Source organism: Pongo abelii, chromosome 6 (genome assembly GCF_028885655.2).
Source record: "Pongo abelii isolate AG06213 chromosome 6, NHGRI_mPonAbe1-v2.0_pri, whole genome shotgun sequence".
NCBI lineage: Eukaryota > Metazoa > Chordata > Mammalia > Primates > Hominidae > Pongo > Pongo abelii.
In genome coordinates this window covers 129076511-129079817 of record NC_071991.2, presented here as the reverse complement: position 1 = coordinate 129079817, position 3307 = coordinate 129076511, and the positions used below count along the sequence as shown (strand labels likewise).

The following is a 3307-nucleotide window of genomic DNA, read 5'->3' as shown; positions in this document are numbered from 1 at the left end:
GCAGCATCCAGTGTCGGAGGTGTCTGCAGGGCAATCACAGTATCAGTGCTGGACTGCAGCAACAATGGTGTCTTCACTGCCTTAGTTTTGTTGCATGATTAGGAACATTGCTTCCAGGTGTGTAGCCCACAATGCAGGTACTCCAGGCCTCCTGAAGATATTCTGAACTACCAATATTCATTTTAATAAATTCTTTTTTGTGCATGCTTAAATCAACCAGATTTGGTTTATGTTGCCTGAAATACACACTGTGACTGCTATACTTACAAAATCCTTTGTCCTCATTTACCAGCAGGATAGGCTAAGTTTTCTACAGTTTAAAAAAAAAAAAAAAATCCCTAGTGGCTTAAAACAATATGGCTTCTCTCTTGCTCATAGTTCTATTGCATCCCAGGTTGACTGGATTTTTCCAAATAAATGTTTAAATATTTTGAACTAAATGAAAATGAAAATACAACTGATCAAAATTTGTGGGATGCAGCAAAAGTGGGGTTTTGAAGAAATTTTCTAACATTGAATGCACACATTAAAAAAGAAAAAAGATCTAAAATCAATCATTTAAGTTTCTACCTTAGGAAATTAAGGAAAAAATAGAAACATAAACCCAAAGAAGCATAATACAAAATAATAATATTAGAGCAGAAATCAATGGAAGTCGAAACAAGAAATCAATAGAGAAAAATCAACAAAATCAAAAGCTAGTTTTTTCACAAAATCAGTAAAATTGATAAACCTCTAGTCAAGTTACAAATTACTAATATTGGAAATAAAAGAGGAGCTACTTCTACTGATCTCATGATCATTAAAAGCATAATAAAGCCTAGTTTAAAAGTATAATCAGGAGTGCCTCTGCCCAGCTGCCCACTGTCTGGGAAGTGAGGAGCGTCTCTGCCCGGCCGCCGCCCCATCTGGGAAGTAAGGAGTACCTCTGCCTGGCCGCCCCGTCTGGGAAGTGAGGAGCCTCTCTGCCCAGTCGCCGCCCCGCCTGGGAAGTGAGAAGCGCCTCTTACCGGCCACCCCATCTGGGAAGTCAGGAGTGCCTCTGCCCGGCCGCCGCCCCGTCTGGGAAGTGAGGAGCGCCTCTGCCCGGCCGCTGTGTGACCTTCCAAGTGTGAAGTGACAACCTTGTGTGTGATCTTTTCTGTCCTCCCCAGGTTTGCATTTTCGACATTAAAGTTTACTTTTTAGTTAAAAAAAAAAAGTATAATCAAAAGCTAATTTTTTTCAAAAGATGAGTAAAATTGATAAACCTCTAGTTAAACTGCAAATTACTAATATTAGAAATTAAAGAGGAGCTATTTCTACTGATCCCATGAACATTAAAGGTATAATAAAGGAATATAAACAACTCTATGCCTACAAATTTGATAAAGTATATGAAATAGACCAATACCTTGATGGGAATAAATTACCAAAACTCACATGAGGAGACACAGAATATGAATAAACCTATATCTATTAAAGAAACTGACTCAATAATTAATAACCTTCCAAAAAAAGAAAATACCAGGTCCAGATGGTTTTACTAGTGAATTCTACCAAACATTTAAGGGAGAAATTATACCAATTATCTATGATCTCTTTCAGAAAATAGAAGCACACAGAACATTTTCTAACTCATTCTATGAGGTCAGCATTGTCCTAATATCAAACCAGCGAAAGGCATTATAAGAAAGAAAAACTCAGGCCAGTATTTTTCATGAACACAGATGTAAAAATTCTCAGGCAAATATTGGTAAATCAAATCCAACAATGTAGAAAAAGAATTATACACCACGACAAATGAGATTTATTCCAGATACGCAAGGCTGGCTCAACATTCAAAAATTACTTCAGGCCGGGCATGGTAGCTCACGCCTGTAATCCCAGCACTTTGGGAGGCTGAGGCAGGCGGATTGCTTGAGGTCAGGAGTTCAAAATCAGCCTGGTCAACATGGTGAAACTCCGTCTCTACTAAAATACAAAAATTAGCCAGGTGTGGTGGTGTGTGCCTTTAATCCCAGCTATTCGGGAGGCTGAGGCAGGAGAATCGCTTGAACCTGGGGGGCAGAGGTTGCAGTGAGCCGAGATTGCACCACTGCACTCCAGCTTGGGCGACAGAGTGAGACTCAGTCTCAAAAAATAAATAAATAAACAAAAATCACTTCATGCAATCCATCACCTCAACAGGCTAAAGAAGAAAAATATATAATCATATCAATAGATGCAGAAAAAGCATTTGATAAAATCAAACACCCATTCATGATTTAAGGAAAAAGTCAGTGGACTAGGGACAGAAAGAAACTTCCTTACCTTAATAAAGAAAGTCGCCTGGCTACCCCCGAGGCCGTTGAAGGTCAGTGCAGTCGTGGCATACTCCGCACCGGCTGCCTACCTGACCCATCAGCAGAAGGTGTTGAGGCTTTAAAAGTGGGTGCGCCACCTCGAGTTGTGGTGCATCCACAGGGACAAATACTGATACTTTGCTTATTTGATGAGAGCCCGGTCTGAAGAACATACGAACGAAAAGGATATGATGAAGGCCACCCGGCTGCTGAAGGAGCTGAGGAAGAATTCCGGTACCATCAGCATCCACAGCCATACATCTTCCCTGACTCTCCTAGGGGTACCTCCTATGTGACACACGAGTGCTACAAGGTCCCAGAATGGTGCTTAGATGACTGGCATCCTTCTGAGAAGGCAATGTATCCTGATTACTTTGCCAAGAGAAAAAAGTGGAAGAAACTGTGGAGGGAAAGCTGGAAACGAGAGGTTAAGCAGCTGCAGGAGGAAACGCCACCTGCCAGAAAGGAAGGTGATTTGCCCCCACTGTGATGGCATATTGTGACCAGACGCTGGGAGCGGCCCATGGAGAGAGAGAGAGAGAGAGACCTCCTCTTTCATGCTTGCTAGTGAAATACGTTACAGAACATACACTTGCTCTAATAAAAAATCAGTGAAAAGGAAAAAAAAAAAAAGAAAGCTTGCCAACCCCTACAGCTAATATTATATTTAATGATGAAACTAGATGGTTTCCCCTGAAAATCAGAAACAAGGAAAGGAGGTTTCCTCTCACCATCCTATTCAGCATCATACTAGAAGTCCTAGCTAAGACAGTAAGATAAGAAAAGAACAAAAAAATTAAACAGATAAGGAAGAAATAAAACTGTCTTTGTTTGCAAATGTGATGATTGTCGATGTTGAAAATTCCAAAGAACTGACCAAAAAACAAAAAAAAGTCTTGAAATCAATAAGCAGTTACAGCAAGATTGTCGATACAAGGCTAATATACAAAATTTAATTGCTTTCCTATATACTCACAAGGAAA

General features: G+C 40.2%; 1 pseudogene; it reads left to right on the top strand.

Annotated features, from left to right (window-relative positions):
- The first annotated feature begins 2423 nt into the window (after positions 1–2423).
- Positions 2424–2892, top strand: LOC100431513 (NADH dehydrogenase [ubiquinone] 1 beta subcomplex subunit 9-like; annotated as a pseudogene).
- Positions 2893–3307: the final 415 nt, after the last annotated feature.